The sequence below is a fragment of the Vespa velutina genome, chromosome 25 (genome assembly GCF_912470025.1).
Source record: "Vespa velutina chromosome 25, iVesVel2.1, whole genome shotgun sequence".
Classification (NCBI taxonomy): domain Eukaryota; kingdom Metazoa; phylum Arthropoda; class Insecta; order Hymenoptera; family Vespidae; genus Vespa; species Vespa velutina.
The window spans coordinates 93,379-115,884 of record NC_062212.1 but is presented as its reverse complement, the minus strand read 5'-3'; the positions used below and the strand labels follow the sequence as shown (position 1 = coordinate 115,884).

At 47.6% G+C, this 22,506-nt stretch overlaps 1 protein-coding gene and 1 long non-coding RNA gene across 9 annotated transcripts in view; one reads left to right on the top strand and one right to left on the bottom strand.

The window, feature by feature from the left end:
- Nucleotides 1-22,506, top strand: part of LOC124957276 (ubiquitin carboxyl-terminal hydrolase 10) — a 105,561-nt gene that overhangs the window by 60,315 nt on the left and 22,740 nt on the right. For 5 of the 8 annotated variants that reach the window (XM_047514147.1, XM_047514152.1, XM_047514148.1 and 2 more), the window contains 2 exons: nucleotides 8,496-8,732; nucleotides 8,827-8,950. The gene's annotated coding sequence lies outside the window, so the exon portion shown is untranslated. Of the gene's footprint in view, nucleotides 1-3,561; nucleotides 3,581-8,495; nucleotides 8,733-8,826; nucleotides 8,951-12,416; nucleotides 12,458-22,506 lie in introns of those variants that run through there. The other 3 variants (XM_047514149.1, XM_047514153.1, XM_047514156.1) reach the window with 3 other exon arrangements.
- LOC124957282 overlaps nucleotides 1-22,506 on the bottom strand; it is a 38,309-nt gene that overhangs the window by 14,382 nt on the left and 1,421 nt on the right. The gene's annotated exons all lie outside the window — the stretch shown is intronic.

Genomic DNA, 22,506 nt, shown 5'->3' with positions numbered 1-22,506 from the left:
CTGTTTCCTTTCATTTTCTTCGAAAAATATATTCTCTCCTAGCATCTCTCGTCTAAGAGCGAGCAATGGATTTCATTGAAAGTCGACGAAACTGCGGCGTTTCCGGTTCTCTCTCTCTCTCTCTCTCTCTCTCTCTCTCTCTCTCTGTCCTCCGGCTGTCTTGCACGCGCGCCTTATCTGCGTGGACATCTAGGACGGAGGTTGGTTCTTTCGGTTAAAAAGAGAAAGAAAGGGTCCGACGAATAAATTTCGAGTCGCGGCAACGCGCGTGTTTCATCTCCCTTCTTGCGCTCTCCTCTCTCTTTTTCCGTCTGATCTCCGAAATACGCTGTGTCCTGTTTCACCATTTTCATAAGAAAATCCAACAATACGCGACGCGTATAAATCTCTCCCTCTCTCTCTCTCTCTCTCTTTCTGCGCCTTGGTAGGCGACTAAATCGGAACGGAGCAATAAATATCGCGAGAGCGACGGGGCGAACTTTGATTCATGCTCTCCGAGATCCTTTTGGAAAAGTATGTAGAAACCCGTCGAGTAAAAATCTTGCAAGAATTTTTTGCTTCGGTTCCTGGGATATTGATTAGGCTGGGATATAAGAAAACGCGATAGATCTTTCTCTTTCTACCTTTCTCTCTCTCTCTCTCTCTCTCTCGGGAGATTACTATTGGGCATACCGACGAAAGAACAGTATAGAAGATCGATACGATAATATTATCTTAGAGCCGAGCGTTATTATCGATTCTCTTTTCGCGAGTTCGTTACGCCTGTCGGAAGTATAAATCAAAGGTAAAGTCATACGTTCGACGTCGCATCATAAAAAGGTAAAAGAATACCCATAGGGATGGGGGAGGATAACACCACTTCGACATTATTTGCCATGGAAAATGGCTTTTCTTCTTTCCACCCATGAGAGTTATCGCATTACTTATCATTACTGATTATTATCAGCGTCGTCATTATCGAACGCGTAGTACCGGTATCTCTGCTTTTCCGAGCGCGAGGCGTTACGCACGAAACTAACTCTTTGATACGACGGCAACGAACGAAACAATGTGGAGAGAAGGCGATCGTAATTTCTTGGGAATCTAATTGTTGGAACTCTCGGCGCGCGAGCAGGTCGCGCGCGTTTTCTCGATAATAAAGGGGAAGAAAAGTCGTAATGAAGTAACGACCCCGAGAGTGTACTGTTACTCGGTAGCGAAGCTTGCTCACGGAAAAATCATTTCTTAATAGAATAATGAGACGAGATAGCGTAATAATAACGAGATAGGAGTAACATTTTAGTCCGCGTAACGTGAAATTACTCCTTCGAAAGGGGCAGGGGGCGGGGGGGGGAGGGAGGGAGGGGAGTGGGATGGGGGAATCTGATAACCGACCCGGCGATAATTGGATCCGATGCATAAACCATCGTTTTTCGTGTATGGACTCGTTAAGCGACTACTACTTTCCGAGAAACGGAAACGTCTGGACGCTCGTAATATTATAACGTAGTTGTTTTATGTCCACGGCCTTGAACGATCGAGTTAATGGAGAACGCGGCCCGTTTCGATTCGTTTCGATTCGTTCCGATTCGTTCCGTCGGAAAAATTTCCGTCTAGCGTCTACGAAAGCCGATTCCTTTTTTCTTCCTCCACTCGTCGAATAATATAAGCCTCCTTCTCGCGACGTTTGCCCGAGCAAGAAAGAAGAAAACTTAGAAAAGTCGAGTCTCCGAGTAAACTCGGAATCGCGGGATAATCCGAGATGATCGCCTAATAGCTTTAGGAAGGAATCGACTGGGAGGGGAGAGGCGACTACTTAAAATTAGCATAAGCTCCGACTCGCCGACTAACGAGCGGAAGAGACGAGACCCCAAAAGTGCCGTGACGAGGCAAAAAAAAAAGTATAACGACAAAAGCTAACACCGCTCGTATCCCGAAGGAACGTGTTCTTCGAGATGGACAAGAAATTCTTTTCCTCTAAGTTCAACTCAACTATTCCCTAAACCGTACAAAAAATCTTTACCAAGAATATTACCGTAAATAGACGATCCTCCTTCGAGTTCTTTCTTGCTCTCTTAATTAATTAATTCTGCGTGATTAATAAATTCGAGGGAGTAAAAGGAAAGTCTCTTAGTCTCTATCTTAAGCGGCGACACGTCAAAGAAGAAAAATCCTTTGATCTAGTTTTCTTTCTCGAACTAAACCACAATGTTAAATCGAACATAAGACATAAGACATGAGATAAGGCGATAAGAGGGAAAGAAAGAAGAGAGACTGAAAGAAGAGATCCGATCTGTCGCGACGAAATGACAAGGAGGAAAAAAAGGAAAAAATAAGAGGCATAAAGTTGTGAAAGACGTCAAGCACAGACTCGCTTTTTCCAAGTCCACCGAAAGTCGTAAAACGTCCAGCACCCACGTAGAAACGTGTATCACGTAGCCGGTGGCTCGGTCCTGAGTTTGTGTGCGTATTATCACGTACGTACAGTCCGTGATACCAACGAAGGATGGGTACCTTTTCTAAGGAAACATTTTCCCATCGTTTCTAATCGTCTCAAATGGCTGCTTTTTATTATTTAAAAAGTTTGTTCACTCTTCCGAGAAATATCGCAAAATCCGTTTAATGCGTTTTATCGAGAGAAACGATTTCGCCAGCAATCGCGAAAAAAAGGAAAACTGGTGTGCTGCCGGACTGTACCGTACGCGTAGAAGCTCCGGTGTATACGTGCTCCGTCGTCCGTTCGTCCGTTCGTCCGTTCGTCCGTTCGTCCGTTCGTCCGTTCGTCCGTTCGTCCGTCACGAGTGCGTGCGCGAACGAACGAACGTCCGGACGAGACGAGACGAGAGAGAGAGAGAGAGAGAGAGAGAGAGAGAGAGAGAGAGAGAGAGAGAAAAAAAGATCCTCGATCATGGGACAAAAGTCCGGGCCTACGTCCCGTGGGAACGCGGAAAGTCACGCTCCTTTAAAAAGTACGATCCGCGGTGCACGTTCCGTCGGAGCAACTCGCGGATTCTCGAGTCGTGCCTGAAAAATACGCGAGGCGAGTACGTGTTCCTTCGAGTTGGTCTCCTTTTGTACTTATTGTTAGACGGATTATAGGAAAGGAATGGAAAGGAATTAAAAGTCTGCTTACTTTCCCCTTGGCTCGGAACAAAAACTTGACGAATTCAACGGCATTAGGAAGTGCAGCGAGTTTTTTAACTCAATTATCGCGCTGAATACTTAAGCGGCCATACGCGAGCTGTAGAAAATGAAATTCTTCGTGTACACGCGAGACGTATTATAATTCGATTAGGCGGCTCATTAACCCCAAGAACGCGTCATAATTATTTAATCTCGACGAAGAGCGATTAATCGTAACGGAGTTTCCACGCTTGGCGAGTATTAAACGGCGATTTTTCTTTAATTGAAGGACGACAAGAGAGAACGGAGAGAAGGGACGATCTGCTCGTTAACTCTGCGGGCAGCTTTGAAATCGCGCGGACAGGTCAGGTGTATCTCGCTCGAAGCAACGCACCTGTCCGAGAGCAAAGTCGACGACGACGACGACGACGACGACGCGTAGAAACGCCAGCTTGCCGTTCGTCGTTCGTGGGCCAAGGTTCGTCGTTTTATAGGAAGGTGCTTCTATCGGCGATCTATCAAATTACCCTGCCAGATAAGAAATTAGGGGAACCGTATAGGAGCCCGACGAAAAAGCATCCGTGACGGACACAACACGCTCGGCTATTATTATTTCGGCAGCGTCACCCTCGATCTCGTTTCGCTCGAAATATCTCCCTTCCTCCTTCTTCCTCGATCTTACTACCGATTTCGTATAGAGCCTCACCTGCTCGAGAAACGTGAAATAGCTTCTCGCACGACAAACCGAAACTATCGCGCTCGTAACTCGTCTCACTTTCGTCCTCCTTCGATACGTCCCTCAACTAAAACGCAAACAGAAACGGACCATTGCCCGCGCGACTCCTTTATTCAACGCGATATTTATTAACTTATAAATTTACCAATTAGAGCGCGCGATAATAATTCCGTTTGACAGATAATTAAAAGAGGGAGCCGAGTAATTGAGTTAATTGAGAGCAAGATTATACGCGTTGGAACGTTACGCAAAGCTTGGCCTGATATATGGAACCGTTCGACGCGCACAGATGCACACACTCTCGTATACGAGTAAGTATATACGACTCTCTAATCGCCATAATCACGATTATTCCTCGATGGAAATAATACGAGAAGAGGAGGAGGAGGAGGAGGAGGAGGAGGAGGAGGAGGTGGAGGCGAAGGAGGAGGAACTTTGAACGGTCTTGGCGCGTCTCTATCGGCTTACGATCTCGGAAACTCTACCGTACGAATCGATCTGTTAACCTAACCGTTGATTACTTCCGTTCTTTTCTAAGAACTTTGTGTAAACGATATATGCCCGATATTACATGCGACTTCATCTTCCTATCGACCAACCTACAAGATGGATCTTCTTTTTTGCGGTAATATAAGGTAGGCGTAAAAGAGTCAACTCTTACGAATTTACAAAGACTATTGCACGATTACAACGTGCACTTGACCGATATGAACAAACCTCTACTCGATAAGCGGGCGTCAATTACATTTCAAGTTTGACTCAATATACAAAACTAACAAAACGATTCTCCTATAGAAAAAGATTTGCCTATATATTGTATATGTGCCGACCCATCCTGGACACCTGCTCTCGAAATAATTTCATTCAACGAGGAAAGAGAAATGTTTCTTTTTTATCTTTCGTTACGCCTCTCTTCGATACAGAAACGACGTACAATAAAGGATCTAACCGTTACGATACAACACGACCGCAATATCTCCCGATATTCGCCATTTTACATAAGATGCCATACACATCGGTTCGCTCGCCTATTAAAGCGATCTCGAATAAAGTCGAGACTAGACGACGACGACGACGACGACGCGATCTCACCGATTCGATCTCACGAGCCAGACCTGGAACTGGTCTAATGCATCCATCCGATACATTTCGCATAACGTAGCACGTCTTACGGGGGAAACCGCGAGTGTGTTTACGTAAGGAACGCGCGCGCCTACGTAACGATCTGTCTCTTTCTCTCTGTCCTTTATTGAAAACAGTACATCGTTCTAATTTGTATCGTTACACCGAGATAAGCCAGCTGAGGTAAGACGCAAGGAGCAGAGAGGAGAGGGACGAGGAAGAGAAGCGGGTGATGTTCGAAGGCCAATTAGAGCGATCGTACCAAGAGAAGTTTTCCTTCGCTCAAGTTTGCTCGCTCTTTCTCTCTCTCTCTCTCTCTCTCTCTCTCTCTCTCTCTCTCTCTCCTGTCGAGAACATTTATATACAAGGAAGAGAGGACGGATATGGACGAGAAACTCTAGGCTCTTAACATAACTAGATAACATTATGACTTAATTCCTCCATTAACGGTCTTGGTATCGCTTATACGCAACAGGCCTCGGAATAAAACGCGACGACAAATTTGAGTAAAGAAAGGTGTGCGCGCGCGCGGGCGATTCTCTCGCTTTAACCGGGGAAGTGCTAATTTATCCACATTCCTGATCAATAGCCTTACACTATCTAATCGAACGATCTCGAATACATCTACATGTTATTAAGGAGCACGATGTGGCTCTGTGATAGTAAGTTAAACGGGGTAGAATATATCCCGACGATGTGCATAAACGCAGCTAGGTGAGCAGTGGCTTTATGCCGCCTCTACCGTCGTTACCTTCGGAGACGTATTAATCGCTCTTCTAACAATTAATTAACGCGAATTATAATGTCATTAACGGGCAAACGATCGACACGCGTTGGTGGTGGCTTATTCGCATTTAACGGCTCGGCTCGGCTCGGCTCGGCCCGGCCCGGCCCGCATTTACTTTACTCTCTCGCTCGCTCTGTTATTATCGATAGAAAATGGCCTGACTAATAAACAACTTGCAATCGAATTTGCCGATCTTAAAAAGGAGCGCTCGGCGCTGGGAATTCTTCGACGCGTCGTATAGAAAAGAAGGAAAGATCGCTGTGGAAATCGGAAGGCGGCAGGCCACTCGCCGCGGCGGCATAGGCCCCACCGCGGCGGACTATTCCGGCTCGCATTAATTTTGTACCGTTGTCACCGGGAGCAACATGCGTATTCATGAGACACACCGAGGCTTATAAACGTCGGGCTATTAGTGATACGATTAAAATGTGCATTTCTCGGCGTTGTTTTAAACGCAAGCCTGGCCGCGGTCGCGACCGTAGCCGCGAACCAACCGCCGCGACACAGAGGTTACAGCTTTCCCGAGCCGTAACCGCCTTCTACTATTTTACCTAGGAGATATTTTATTCGACCCCATTCCTTTCTACTCCAGCGCGTTCTTTAAACGATAACCGAGTCGAAATAATAAGTTGGAGAGTGGTGCTCTCCTTGCATTTCGGATGCATTCGGGAATGCATTTCGAATGCGAGTTCGTTAGAGCGTCTAACTCGGCGTACGCGGCTCGGCGGGGAAGGTGGCACGAATCCGAATTGTTTATGCGTCGTTCCGGAGCCGAGGCCGGTCTGTCTCTCTCGGTGATGCTGCTGTTGGTTGTTCGGCCGGAGAGAAAGAGTCGCGCACACGTACGCGTATCTCACTCGCAGGAAGCGCGCATACGCGTATCAGGGGGCGATGAATATGCATACCTTAATTCGCGAGGCTAATTGAATAATTTGTAAAACGCGCCGAGGTAGCCCGAACCACCGCGACCTTTTTGCATTCCCCCTTCGTAGGACCCACGCGCGTGTGTACGCGCACACCCCCTAAGAATATATACATATATACATATATATATATATATATATATATATATATATATACGTATATATATGTGTATATATATATATATATATATGCACATACATATATAAAGATAAATATATATAGATCCTTGGAAGAGCGTGGTATGGATAGCTCGCCTAAAATGCGCTTCGGCAGCCGCCTCGTGAATCATTCCGGGAATCGACTTTATTCCGTCGAGATTCTCTAAAGTTTCGTGCGATTCTCCGGTCTCGTTAAGAAGATTTTATGAGACGCCGAGTCAGTTCTCTCTTCCACGACTATTACGATTCGACGTTGTCTCGTCGTCGAAGACAACGAACCAGAGTCCCGTCCTCTTCGCCGTCGACCCGGTAGACGAAAGCGGTGCTTCTTCAGGGGTCCTACTCTTCCCCTGTTGCCTGATGAATGGGCACAAGGCCCTCCTTACTTATGCGATGCGTGCCCTCGCCGGCATACATCACTGCCAGCTAACTTTTTTACGGTGCACGATGCGAGCAAGAATATGATTACGCGCGTTAACATTCTTGGAATATCATCCGCATGGCCGTCGAGTCCAAGGATCCCTAGGCCATTCGTCTTTCTACGCGAAACGCGCGAGGCCAATGCGGCGGAGGAGGACGCGCAGGAGGAAGACGTGCAGGAGGAGGACGTGCAGGAGGAGAACGTTTCGTTCGGTTTTCTTCTCTCGCGTCGATTCGACGCATTACCTTCGACACAAATCCTATCTGATATCCTACGAACGAAGAAATCAGTTGTCGTACCTCGGAATCGTTCCGACGACAAAAGTCGCCGAGTTCGAACAGTCAAAGTTGCCTCCCGTCGTCACGAGGTTTCTCAAAGGCAAACGCGCTCGAAAGCCTTCGAACGAATCTCTCTGCCCTCTCTCTCTTCCTCCTCTCTCTCTCTCTCTCTCTCTCTCTCTCTCTCTCTCTCTCTCTCTTGATTCCATCTATCCGTCCACCCGACCGCCTGCCCGCCCGTCCGTCCGTCCATCCATCCATCCATCCATCCATCCATCCATCCATCTGTCCCTCTTTATCGTTCGTTCGTCGAAGAGCGAAGAGGGAAGAGAGACGAGAACGCAGAGGTCCTTTGATCCTCGGCACTCGGTGTCGGCAAACAGGAACTCCGCTGGTGAACGCAGCCACCGCGCTTTAATACCTCATGCAAATTTCAGGAAAAGGGCACCCCCGTTCGCCCTTCCACCACCCCCTCCTCCTCCTTCGACTGCTCACACTCCAGCACAGTGGTGATAGTCCGCTATATTGCTTTCCGAACAAATCGCTATCCGCTTTTCGTCCCCTCGCTCCCTCCCCCCACCCTTCTCCTGTCGACTTCTGCAACGAAATTTCGGAATTATTTGCGAACCGTACCGCTCGAGTACCTTTCTTCCTTCGGGATGCGAACTCTTTGTGAAGTCACATCGATCGAAATCGAATCAAGGATGTTGCGATGTTCATAGAAACAAATCGCTCTCCATTATCTTACGTTACGATATGGGAGAATTCTTATCGAACGCAGTACGACATATACCGCTCCGACCAATATTTTCGAGGGATTTTGGCGAGATAGAGAAGAAGAAACACGTGGACGTGCTAAAGTATCGCGTCGGGTCTTTTCCTCATCAGTCTTTGCGATCTCCGAGCGAAGAAAGATCCCGGACCTCGTTTCTTCTTCCTCCTTTATTCCGTAACATTGTTCTTTCAGGTACCAACTCCCCGGAGCCGCGATTCTACCGAGCTCGATATACATACAATACGGTGCAATGCGGTATACCGGATCAACCGTGTTACTTGAACGCGTAACCGCTTCTCTTTCTCTCGTATCGATCTTTCGTATTCTTTCCTCGGCAGTTCATAATCGAGCAACGAAGCTAACCTTGGACGTTCATTATGGATTCGATCGAGCTGTTTGCGTTCAAAGCTATGTTAAAATTTATCATTCGTAAGTGCCACAAGCGTATAATTATCATCCTTCTTTATCCATTAAGTTTATAATATATAATATACATTTGTTTTCTGTTTCGTCCTATCAATAGAAATTTCTACTGGGCGACATTATTGCTGAGATATTCTGGAAAAGAGCAAGGAGAACTCTTTTGGGAACGAAAAAGGGAGTAGTACCAAGAGGGCACCAGGAGGATACCGGGAGGGCACAACCAGGTGGGTACCGGCCGAGAAAGCATGGAGTCGTCCTTTCCCGGGCAAAGGTACCTTTTTGCCCTGCGAAATGGCCCGGAGAATGTCATCCAATGAGGGTGAAGTAAGGGGAAAACAAGTAAAATAATGATAAAAGGCGGAGCCCACGGCGTGATTTGATTGGTCGAGATATCGCCAGCGTTCGAGTCAACCCGCAAAGAAGAGGGGGATGTCCTCTCTTTCTCTCTCCTTCCTCACCCCCCTCCTCCTCCTCCTCCTCCTCCTCCTCCACGACCGTCTTTCCTCTCCCTCTCTCTCTCTCTCGCTCTCTCGCTCTCTCTCTCTCTCTCTCTCTCTCTCTCTCTTTCTCTTTCCCTCTTCTCCTCTTCCTCCACCGCTTCCCTTTACCACACCTTCCTGGGCTCGTTCTTTCCGTCTCTCATTCTATCTGGCTCCCTCCTCTTTTCCTTCGTATGTACTCACACACGTACACGTACGCTGGAGCTTACTTTATTCTCCTCTCTCCACGGGTCCATGGTCCACGATCGTGTCCTGACTCTGGCAGAAGCATCTTTGCCCCCCACTCTCGGCTTCTTGCCTGTCCTCTGCTGACTTCTTCTTCTCCTTCTTCATTACTTACTCTTTCTGCTGCTGCTGCTGCTGCTGCAGCTTCTTCCTTCGCTCGAAGAGCGTGAATATGTCCAACGTCGTACAAGTATTTACGCCGACCGGTCCTCTATATTTAAGTGAAATATACTCCTCTAACCCTCTACGAAAGAGAAATGTCAAGCGTAGAAAAAAAAAGGGGAAACTGCTTATAGACGACGAAGATGCGCTTTTAAAGACCTCTTCTTCTTCTTCTTCTTGGACGAGCGCGTATTCAAGGAGCACAGGGTCAAAGAAATTATTAGTGACCGTAACTAAACTTTTCCGAACCCGTCACGTGTTCTTCGTACCCGGGGGGTGCTTCGTTGCGGAAAAGTATATTGACTTGTGATACGCCATCTGTGCGAGGAGGAAGCACCCTCCTCGCGGCGTTATTGGCAAAATTAATAAGCCCGGCACCACGATCATCTCTCTCTCTCTCTCTCTCTCTCTCTCTCTCTCTCTCTCTCTCTCCGCAAATGGGAATCAGTTAATTCTGATGGCTGTACCCCCCGAATCTCGTTGTTGGCGGATTAGAAACGTTTCCAAACGAATGGAAATTGTTTGCTCCCGTCCGACGGTGACGACGAACTCAATGCGCAGGGGAAAAGCTGGAGAGAGGCTGGAGAGAGGCTGGAGAGAGGCAGGAGAGATCGTTTGGCTCGCTTCGGCTTTTAAAGAAAGTATCTACTACCGACGATAAATTACGTGAATACGCTAAATTACCGCGACCACGATCGGTCATTATGGCACGTCGAGCGATCGAGCTCTCTTCTCCGTTAAATCACGGTTTTGCTCTCTTACGAGCGCCAAGCTGTAATCTCCCGAGAGTGGATCGATGTAAATTAATGACCAAACGATTATTTCCAAACGTTCCTCGTTAGTGAATTTTTCCAATATGTCGAAACCCCTCGCGAATTTCCGTCGTCAATCGGCCAAACGATATTGGCAACATACATTAGGGACAAGTACATGTTCCTCGTAAGTAATTATCGTCCTTAGAAACATCTCGGCGACTTTCTATACGACCTATAATTTGGTGCTAGCGCGCGGTAACGCACGTTCCTTCTTTCCACGCGAACCGGTTTCTTTCTTTGTACTTTTACGAAAATATCCAGTCGTGGAACGGCCATCTCTCTTTCTCTTATTTTACGTAAGATATATAATAATTTCTAAAGAACACTCTCGCCGAGTTAATATTTTTCGAAACGCATTTAAGCTTGCCTATGTAACAAAGGATAAATTCGTAATACGTGGCACAAGTAATCGCGCCTCTTTTCCTTATTGTCCAAATTGGAGAGAATTTTTTCATGCGATATAAATGACTGGTTGCTGCTGCTTTCGTACGTCTAGACGGCTCGCGTTCGTGTGTGCGCACGTAAACGGTTCCCAGAGAGACAGAGCGGGGCATCGAAAATTAACGCCACCGCGAATCAAGACGACAATGTGATTCATCAGTTAAATCCGCGTGCATAATCCTTTACACGACGTCCGATCCCTGCCGGGATGGACGGGAACGAGGAAGGAAGGGGAATGAAAGGGAGCTCGCGCTTGCTCCTGTCAACGGGGGCTGCGAATTATAATCACAGTTGTGTGTGGTCGATGCGGTTTAGGGAGGGACAGGAAGAGAGAGAAGAGATATAACCTACGATGGAGGAGAACAACGAGGTCCGGTGCGAGCACTGTATAGCATGGGTACGACCGCGACGACGACGACGACGACGACGACGACGACGACGACGACGACGACGACGACGACGACGACGACGACGACGACATCGGCGACGACATCGGCGACGACGACGACGACGACGACGACGATGACTGTCGACGAGGAGAATTCGCAGGGGTTGAGAAAGGGTGTATTTACCCAACGGCAGTACACACCGGCGCCACGGAGGACGGACCTAGATGGAAATCTGCGGCATTCAGAGGCACTGGCCAAGAAAATTGCCTGACAACATTTCGCACGGCCACCGAATTGCCGTCCATCCCTTCATCTACCCTACCTATCTACCTTCCTTCTTCCTTCCTTCCTTCCTTCGCACGCACATTCGCGCGCGCGCGCACATATTTCTGTCTACCGTTTGAAGAAAATTAAATCGAAATAATATAATCGTTGAAAATCTTTCGACGACCGTGTAAGTGACGTATCCGCTAGCGAAAAAAGATCGTACAAAGAATAAGGATATAATAGCTCGAATAGGCACGTTCAATTCGGCCAAAAAGGCTTGGAGGCGTTTCCAATGGGAAGGCCCTAATGACCGCGCCTCGTGCCGGCGATCACCGAATCCCGGCCAAATAAATCCAACTTGATTGAATCATTGTTAAGCGAAACCGCGTTAAATACCCGTGAAATTAAGCCGGACGATCCGTGTTCGGCACGCGATCCGATTGGCTCGAGGGTATCGCCTTTAAAGTACCATTAGAGAGGCGCCTCCTTCTCGACCCGCGATTAATGAGTCGTCCACGACAAAGCGTACTGGAAGCCCAGGTATTCTATACGCTATTTAAGAATCGTCGAACCTTCCTTCACCTTCTACTCTTCAACTTTTTTACTTTTCATTGGCTAAACGTTTTCCCTCCTGTCCATCCATTGTTAGTCCATCCGTTGGGAGTTAATGAGATCGACACCCTGGTAAACGAATACCAACACCGAACTAAATCCACGCGATGGTATTTGATCTTAAAAGGGACAACGACCCTTCCTATAAACCTCTTCGATGTTTCTCTCTCGAGCTCGTCCAATCTCTTTCCGCTACTATTTTTTTTTTCTCGCTCTCCTCTATCTATCTATCTATCTATCTATCTATCTATCTCTATCTCGACCAATTCCATCATCCAGGCAACGTGGAGCCTCGTGGATGGACACGATCGACATTAAGGGTGAGTACACCATCGTCGGACATATGGGAGCACCATGTGGTCACCACCGTATCGTTTCGCCGACGAAAGCAAAGGCCGACCCCTCGATGCCACCGCAAGAGAAACCAACAACGAGATGGGGATAGGAAAAGAAGGCCTCGCAAACTCGAACGGTTCCGACGGCTAAACGCTCGCCGCAATTTGTAGCAATTTGTTAAGTAGCCAGCCAGAACATTACCTATATTGCGTTTACTCTCCCTTAAGCGAACCCCGGAAGATATACGGGGGTACGTTCAGATTTATCGTCTTTCTCGAAAAGAACGAATCCGAGCACCGCGAGTCTCGCGAATTCGTCCCGGCGCGTGAACCTCTTGCCGCGAAAGTCGTACCGAATTACTCGAGATTCTGTGATATATGAGACTAGCAAGAGAAAAGGTTACATAGATTCGATAAAATAAAAGATACGATTTTATCTCTAGTTATATCGAAGCCGAAGAAATGGAAAAGGATGCGTCGTCGTGAACTTTACAGTGATTTAACGTTTGCCGAGTTATTTTTAAGTCGATCTTGAACTCTTCGAGAGCAGAGGAACTCCTTTGCGATACTAAGATACTCTTTGGGGGCCGAAGATTCGAGAATAAAGCGGAACGACTTTGGCTTTCCGCGGGATGCTTTTAGTCGATGAGTTTGCTTCCCCATATCCCGTTTCGTTTTCCTCTCGTTTCGTACCACCACCGGCAGCCAGCATCTCGTCGTTCTGGCCTAACCCACCTCTCTCATCCATATGTAACAGTCGCCTGGTATTAATGACAAGGGGAGAGAGAGAGAGAGAGAGAGAGAGAAAGCGAGAGGGACACGGTGAATTCTTTATGTCGCGGCATCTTCTTTCTTCCTATTCGTCTTTCGCTTCCTTTCGCAGACTATTGCGGTTTTATCCTTCGTCTTTTCATTATCTGATAAATATAATGGAATTGTTTATCCGCCTTTTGCCCAACGATTACGTCAGAATGTTCCAAACGTCGATCTCCATCGACGTTAGCCTTCCGGCTAACAACGACCATCGCTGCCTCTCTCTCTCTCTCTCTCTCTCTCGGATTTGTAAGCACGAGTAAAGAGATACGGAACATTTTTTTTTATTTTGAAACTCTATCAAGCTCGGCGTAGCCATCCCGGTCGCTGGACAATTGCCAGTATAGCTCGATTCAACGTATACCCATCGTTTAATAGATATACACACACACATATATATATATATATACTCTCTCTGTCGTCCAGCATATCGTTTAATCGATATTAAACGTGCCTTCGACGATCGTATCGTCCATATCGAGATAAGAGCCGCGCGTATAGCCATTGTGAGCAGAGCACAACGGGTTGGTCGTTAAAAAATTACCGACATCCGTTTATTGATTATTTTTCGTAGAACTCAAACTGCCTCTTTCCAGGTCAAGTAACGACTTAACGCACGATCGCAACAATCGATCATGATCGATGTCGTCGATTATGATCGTCGATACGAGAGGACACCGTTCCTCTTTTTTAAACTCGACGCTAGTCTCCTTATCTTTCACCCGTGCTAAAAAGCACGTTTCAATTTTGGTAGTGAATTTTTAATCACGTCGACATAACACTCTCGTTAATCGCACTTTATCTACCATGAAGGATTGCCGCGAAGAAAAAAGAGAACGTCGTGATATATTTCGATAAAGATCTAGCGTCCAATTTAGACCGCCGGGATGCGAACGTTCATCTATCGTTTCGAAAGTACTAGTACGGAGTGGTACCATTGATGCTTGACGAAAAGCGTGTCGAGAGAATGCGTTTCTCTCTCTCTCTCTCTCTCAGCTTCCAACGTTTTCTCGTAAAAGATCTGAAACGTATCTTACGCTCGCGGAGACGAGCAACGACGCGAGAAACAGTTGAATACGAGATCGGCACCCTTTTGTTATAGCCGTGTCGTAGACATATGTCAGAATTAGTCACAATGAACGACGTACGTATAGAAAGCGAACGAATCTCTCTCTCTCTCTCTCTCTCTCTCTCTCTCTCTCTCTCTCTCGCTCGCTCGCTCGCTCGCTCGCTCGCTCGCTCAGCAACCCAACCACTTTTTCCGTCGTCCGTAAGTACTTGATAAAGAGCCAGCAATCGGTTAACCTTTTTAAGCACTACACGATGACGGATACTCACCTGCAGCTCAGTGGCACTCCGAGGAGAGCGACAAAGAGATGAAAAGGTCGAGGAAGAGCGGTAGAAGGGATGAAAACGGACGTACGCCCGTTGTCCGTTTCAATGCTACCATCCGTCGACATCAGTTACGGTCTCTCGACTCTCGCGGTCTCCCTTTCAAGGAATTTCTTGTCAGCCTCGGATAATCTTACTACTCCTTTTAGTTATTTCTTTCTCCCTTCCTTTTCTCTTTACATTCTCGTCCCGAAAGAATCGACAGAATTCGAAATATTTTTTTACTTTTTGTTTCCTTCTTTCCTTTACGCTTCTAATCAAATGATTTTTAACGCCCGTTTCATCTCGTGAACGCGCATAAGGCGGCATTAACAAGTAAGTAGGAACGATTCGATTCGTGCTCGTTGAAAATGGTCCCAGCGCGGCAGTTAGCCCGATGTAAATTGTCTCCTACTCCTCCCTTCGTCCTCTTCTCCGCGAACATCGGCCGTACGAATTACGCGCCAACGACGGAAGACCCTATATTCCGAGGCACCGAACCGAACGTTTCATGCCCTGCGGCTTGGATGAAGAGTAAGAGAGAGAGAGAGAGAGAGAGAGAGAGAGTCAAGATTCGAACATGTGGCATCATTTGTTACGTGCAAAGTGGGCTTCCCCTTTGAGGCATGGCTTATCCAAGTCCGTTTAAATGCACCCACATACCCGGAAAGCCAAAGGCGTAAAGGAACGAAGAATCGTTGAACCGTGTAAACGCTTCAACGTCTCCTATCGGCGGAAATCGAAAATAAGCGATGAATAAAAGGGACAAATTTGCAGATGCGCATCTTTCCTAAGGTACGCGCGATCGTTCGCGATAGGGAGACACTTTTCTCCTCGACTTTATCGAAAAAGAACCAAGTAGGATCCTCATGCCGAGGATCTTACTGTTTCCGACGTGTACGAGCTTAACACCTTAGGGTAGGGTCCGACAGAATGATTTACATCCGAAGGCAGCCGGTGACAGGTCGAGAGATAGGGTCGTCCAGGAAATATCTACCTTGAACGGCGAAAAACGTGCGTGGACGTAGGCGAGAGGGTGAGAGCGGGGGTGGTACCCCATAGGGTTCCCACTTTCCGTGGACATATGGTCAGGCCGTGGCTCGGTCTCGTCGTAACAAAAAAGCGCTACAGAAAGTGCGACAGAAGTTGGGAGTGTCGGTGGGCGATATATCAGGGCTTAAACTGTCCCGTCGTACCAACCATGTCCTACCACCGACTCGTGCTCGGTAGCAACGTGCTTCTAGCGGAGCTCGACCGACTGAATGCTCACCGGCTTGCTTCGCTGCCTTGCTGGCTGTCTGGCTGGCTGGCTGGCTGGTTGGCTGGTGCGCGTATGGCATTGCGTTCGACAGGGGTCCTGGCATTAGTTAATAGGACTACCAATGTATCGAAGACACACGCTTACGTTACGTTAGAAGGAAGGGATATAATGTCAGGAACGGGACCGATCGACGTCTAACCGAATGCGGTTTCCAATCTGTTACGTTTTTACCATCTAAGCCTAATACGCTTCGCGCCTGAAATGGTCCGGTTAGATTATATCGGGAATTTGTCATCTTTTCTCTTTCTCTTCTCCTTTTTTCTTCCTTTCTTTTTTTCTTTCGTTTCCCGTTCCCTCCCCTTCCCGAAAGAATCGCTCGTAACTACCTGCTGGAATAAATATCGACCGAGTGGCCTCTCCCTTCTCAAAGTCATTTGCGCGCGAAAGCCGAAACGAGAAGAAGCTTACCGTGGGAGTAACTCGACGGCAAAAGTACGTAAAGGCAAAGCTAATCAGAAGAGAGCGGGTCCACTCCGTCGCCAAGGGGAAAACTCGTTACACATTCAACGTGCCACCGAGATTATCATATCCCGGGTCCTTTGACGTTTGTGTATAGTGTATGTATATAGTTACGTGTACCTAGACTCGATTCTCGACGGAAGACTCTCGACGAAATATAAAACTTGAGGAATCTCGGCGCTTACGTCTCTACGACGATCGCTGCTTCGCTTATTGCGACGGCGACGGCGACGGCGACGGCGACGGCGACGGCGACGACGACGGCGACGACGACGACGACGACGACGACGACGACGACGACGACGACGACGACGACGACGATTCCCGTCGTATCCATGGCCGGCCACCATCTCGAGAGTAAAACTTGCCCTCGACGCAGGATGAATAAAAATCGTTTGATGTATCGCTAGGTGCAAATTAATGCATAATCGTCAAACGTAATGAGCTGTCCTGACGATGACGCGAAGAGGCCGAGGTCGGTCCCGTAAAATGCTTGTCTCCGCTACCCGTCGAGTTTCTCCACCTACCTTCTCGAAAGTTTGATTATTTTTATAACGACTTGGTACGTCGAGTGCGTCGACGGGAAAGTAACGTGTCGCGCTCTCCAAATTTCTTCCATCTTTCTTCTTTCGTACTCTCCCTGTGCTACCTTTCGCGTCTCTTTCGGCCGCGGGAGACGGAGAGGACGCTTTCATCCAGGTATTAACGTAGGTATCGTTTTAACGACGTTATGTAAATTCCTTACGTCAAATAATTATTAAGCAAGGTACAAAGTCACGAGCTAGACGAGATATGGGAATAAAAAGAAAAAAAAGAAAACCGGTCCATTGAGAGCTCCTTCGCTTTCTAATATTTCCGCCAGTCATTAGTCATAGGGATACACCTGCGTGTGCATACGTCAAAATAATGATCGCGGTACGTACGTGTCCTTCGAATCGAAACGTCGATCAGGATTCATCGAAGCGTGAGAGGAGTAACTAGACGCGACCCGATGGAACTATACTTCGCACTAGATCGTAGCTTTTTCCACGGTGCTTACGCAACCCTTCCTACCGATCTCGATGATGCTGGATCACGCGGTATCAATTAATTCCATCCATATATCTCGTCGCGACGCACGGAGTGTATAGTTCCTTCTCTCTCTCTCTCTCTCTCTCTCTCTCTCTCTCTCGCTCGCTCGCTCTCTCCATTTCTCCTTGTCGCGAGCCGACTCGTTTTCTCGGGGACCGGTCTCGTTCGACAAAACGACGACGGCCACGCTCGTTTTCTATCGCGGCACGTGGCCCGCTAACAACAATAGCGCCAAGTGACTCCCCGCGTCATCATCAATCGCCCTTTCTGGCGCACGCCCACCACCCTAGGTCACCTCTGCCTAACTTCGAAATACCAAAGGCAAACAAGAGAGGAGCAATGCCAAAAAGCGTTCCTTCCCTTTTGCTCTATTTCGATCTCTTTCGCTCGCGAGAAAAACGTGCCTTGGGCGTGTCACTCTCACGCGTTTCTGGTCCAACCGAGCATCCTCTTATTTTATTGCTTCGAAAATGAATGAGATTGCCAAGCGATACGCTTCGTCGCGAAACGATCGGCACACGCGCCGACGTTATCGATACGTTGGAACGTTTCTTTATCTCTCTTAAACGCATCCCTTTTACCGCGTGCATACGTCGAAACGAAACGAAACAAAACGAAACGAAACGAAACGAAACGAAACGAACAGGCGGCGGTTCGACGAAAACTAGTGGTACATCTGGCGTGTTATTATGGTTGCCGCGAAAGTAATCGCCGAGGAATCCGTCGACCAGCGGATAAAAACCACGATACCTAGGGCTTGATGGATGAAGATCGATGTCGTGTACGCGGCAACGGCTTGCAAAAGCGAGCACACCCACCCACACGACGGCGGCGACTCGCGCGCGCACGATCGACGTCGTTACACACCTCATATCCTTCCCTTCGACTTAATATCCTTCGACGCGCGAGGAAAGCCGCCCGTTCCCCTCTAGGATGCGAGAGATGGTAAACGCGTCAGGTGCTTCTCTCGAGGCACCACCATAGCTCCTTTTACTCGAGTAATAGCTACTATCATTTCATTTCATTTCATTTCATTTCATTTCATTTCATTTCATTTCATTTCTTTTCATTTCATTTCTTTTCATTTCACTTTATTTTATTTCATTTTATTTTATTCGACTTATTTATAAAACTCGTCGAGCCGTAAACAGAATGTTTACGAGCTATTCCTATCCATCGAGAAGAATTGGAATCCGAAAAGATCCAGCGGCTTAGGCCACGGCCGGACCTGTCAGAGAGCGATTATTGATGATACGCATTGATGGCCATCGAGAAAGAGCTGACCGCCGACTTTGCTTGGCAACGATCGCTAACGCGAATATAATACCGGCTTCTTCGCCCTATCTTCATAAGGGCGGCCAACAATACAATTTTCATTCTCGGACGAAGGGTAAACGCTTCCGCTCGCTCGCTCTCTCTCTCTCTCTCTCTCCCTTCTTGACGTCGCCATCATTTTCCATACGAGTGGGATATTCATTTTGACGAGGCATCGTCGACATTTCCCTCTTCGACGTTATCGTTCTTTCGCGGACACATCGGAGGTAATGGCGTGTGCCCTTTCGAAAGCCCTCCGTCACGGACGATTTTGCCTCGCGGCGACATTATTTATCATTTTCCAGTGAAGTTTCTTCCAGCATGTTTTCTCCTTTCGATTCCTCTTCGGTAGAAAGGCTAACGCATTTGCATAGTTCCTTTTCGTACGTTTCATTTCTTCGGCTTCGTTCCTTAGGCGCTGTAATAACTCGTCTCCAGTTAGGATTATCCCGTATCGTTAGAAATAAGAATGAATAAGTAGATGGAAGGAGCAGGAAAGACGGGCAAACAAAGCTGACGCTAGACACCGCACGTGTGTTTGCCGCTTCCCGCGGTGCCCTGCGAGAGGTCCACCAGAAGCGAGATAGAACTCTTCCGCGAACCTTTTCTGCGGCACGGTATCTCCGACGCACGAAGAGCGTCAGAACGAGGGAGAGAGAGAGAGAGAGAGAGAGGCCCGACTGACCCGTTGCGCAAATCCGTGAAGGGGAAGTCTTGCGATTCGGTATCCCGTCGAAGGGATCGCCCTTGCCACGTGACGTTAGTGTTTGCTGGGTACACAGAGCTCGGTGTTTGGTACACACCGTTCTGGAAGGCACAATGCTCGATGGGTTACCAAAACAGCGGCGCGATGCCGGCATAAGCGATATTTGTGTCAGCATAAAGGGTACCCTCTATAAAGCCACGTTAAAAGAACAACCTTCTCTCTCTCTCCCTCTCTCTCTCCCTCTCTCTCTCCCTCTCTCTCTCCCTCTCTCTCTCTCTTTTCTTTCCCTCGCGCTCGCGTCGATTTTTGCTCAAATGTCGGAGCAGTCGAAATGCAAGACTAGTTGAAGGAATTCAAATGCATACCGAGCAATCGGATTAATCTTCGAATATACACGGAGAAACGTCAAGAGTAAGAGCCGCTGCCGTGGGATTAATCGGCATAGATAGTCGTGTAGCGGAAGATTATGATGGCTCAACTAGAGTGCGTCAGCTCCCACGGAGATCCGACGGGAGACAACCCTTCGTACACGGTGAGCCCATTTGTATGCAACTTTGAAAACAGGTAACAATTTTTCCTTATCAAAAGACCCTTATTATTCGTGGCAACTTTTAAAGTTTCTTTTCCTCCTCGACTTTGACGCGAGAAAAAGGCAGCTGAAAAAATTGGTCGTTCATCGACCGCTACGCTCTAGCCGAAACCCTGAGCAAAGCAAGGATTTCGAGCTAAACGACCGTTGACTAATGTCGCCAAAGACGAAAACGCTTTGCAGCCGGTTCGTACGCCGACGACAGTCGCATTAGCCACAGGACGAGATTACAATGGACCCCTCTGTTTTTCACGCTCGATCGGGGCAACTCGAAGGGAGAGGTAACGCAGCAACCCCCTTGCTTTATCCTTCAGAAGCACCGTATTTGCCCGAGGAGATTTGTGAACTAGTCGCGAGTGCTTTCTACGTGTCAAAAATTTATCGACCACGGATGGAATTTAAACGGACGAAATAGACTCGAGTAATTCGCGACCTAGCCAAAGATTTTGCTTCCTTTTCTCGGAGAAAGTAAGTAACCCTTGATAGGGAGAGAGCAAGATGGAGGGAGAGAGAGAGAGAGAGAGAGAGAGAGAGAGAGAGAGAGAAAATCTACGAGGCTGGTTTTACACCGTCGGTGTCACGCTAAATCTCCAATGCATTGTTCGCGCCCCTTCTTCACCGCCACGATTTTCCATCGGCACCCCTCGGAAGCGCGTCACAGTCAAGCCAACCTCTCTACTCCCCCCGTTGGACTTTTCGAAACTCATTCCCCTCCGCGCGAGAGAGCATCGGGGCTGATCGCCGAACAAACGTATTATATCGGTCGAATCGATTCTACGACAGTTATGCACTTGGATTCGCGTTGCGCGCGGAAACATCCTACTCCTTTTTTATACCACTCGAAGGATACCTTTCTATTCGGATGATTTCTTGGAAATAAAAGAATGTCGAATGTCGGAAGACGAGTCGAGAAAATGCGATCGCAAAAATCTCTAATACCTCCCCTCGGCCCCGTTTATTTCGAACGGAAAGAATAAATACATAAATAATAACGCTCGCAGGCGATTCGCTCGATTAACGAAGGCGATTAATAATTAAGATCTTTGGCGCGGGACCCTAAAAAGCCGCGGGCAGTCTCTGCGTTCCACCGTCGAGAACAGCGGGTAATGGCAATTTACGCGTCCCACGGGACCAGATAACTTCATATCTGCTTGCTGATCATTCATTCTCTCAATGGCCATGATATTGCCAAATTGAATTAGATAAGCGAAGGCATGTATCTTCCGCGTACGTGCCTGGACGCAAAAGAAAATACCTCTCTCCTCGCTATTATATATATATATATATACTTTTATATCCCGATACTTTTTCCGACGTTATTAGCAAACGATTTTTCTTTCGCTCTCCAATTAATGATCGTACAAAGTTTAAGAAAGCTGATCACAGAGGTGAACTTTGATAGAGGCTAACTTACGATCCGTTATACTTAACTAAATCGTAAGGGATAATAGTAAAATAATAAAAATTCTAAAGATTAAGTTGAACTGCCTCGAGTGCAGTTACGTGGTGTTTTGTTACCACCGATGGCGGACCGGTGCCACGTGGCCGAGATTAATGTGTTTTGATTTTTGGACTTTGTATATTATAAGCCTACCCCGTCATCGTATACGAACGTTCTCGCACAGCATGATGCCTCGGCCAACTCGCCTCGACATATACTCCACGTGGTGCCCAGCTCCACGTTATTCTTCTCTGATGAATCCTTTAGTGTCCTTCTGGAAAATCGCATCGATCTTCCTTTATCGACGTGCGACGGATACTTAACGTCGAAATATTCGATAAAAATGGTGCGTAAAACGAAACGTTTCGCGAACAGCGAATAGTTTGCGAGTGGTAAGATTTGAGGAGAAAGGAGAAAAAGGACGGGTTGTTTGGTATACGCGTCGTTTCAATTTATCTCCCGTTTTTTAACGTTTCAATTTAATTAACGACACTTGAGCGAGCTAACGTCGGTCGCATGGATGACGGGAGTGGGAGACGACCCGATTAATTCCTTTGTCGCCTATCCGCCGTTGAAATAACAAACCTCTTCGACGGACGGGAGTCGAGAGGATACAAGGACGATAAAATCACGAGGGTTCACGGGATAAAAAGGCGGCAGTAGGAGGATGAGTGAACGGGGTGCGGAGGGTGGTAACGGGGCAGAGAGGAAACGACGATCGAGAATAGAAGAGTGGAATAGTGGGATGGAGAGAGAACGGACCTGCGACACTCTCTCCCCCGTCTTCATTTTCCAGGTTCGCGAAAGCCGACGGAGGGAGGAATAGCAATTAAAAGTATCTGGTACAATCTTCGTTAAACTTCTTCTTCCTCGGTCCTCGTCGGTGCCGGAGAGACTGGCATTATTAAAACGTGGAGATGGAACGTTCCGTTGAGCGAGAGTTTCAAAC